Here is a 294-nt window from a genome sequence, read left to right on the forward strand (position 1 = left end):
GCTATCGGCTGCTATCCCTAATTTGAATTACAGACCAGAGATAAGGCAACCAGTCAGAAGCACCCTACTACCAACCATGTATGCTAAGGGATTGACTGTCTTTATTATAATGCACCCGGTTTAAAGAATGTGGAATATTTGTGGTATCACACGGATTCGAAATCCAGAGCTCCACCATACCCACGTTTCGTGAAGAGCAGAATAAACATAAAAATATAATAATGACATTTATTATATCTACCTCTCATAATTAAAATGAACACAATATGAAAATAATTAACAAATTAATCAAAA

This window comes from Limulus polyphemus, unplaced genomic scaffold (genome assembly GCF_000517525.1).
Source record: "Limulus polyphemus unplaced genomic scaffold, Limulus_polyphemus-2.1.2 Scaffold38, whole genome shotgun sequence".
NCBI classification, from domain to species: domain Eukaryota; kingdom Metazoa; phylum Arthropoda; class Merostomata; order Xiphosura; family Limulidae; genus Limulus; species Limulus polyphemus.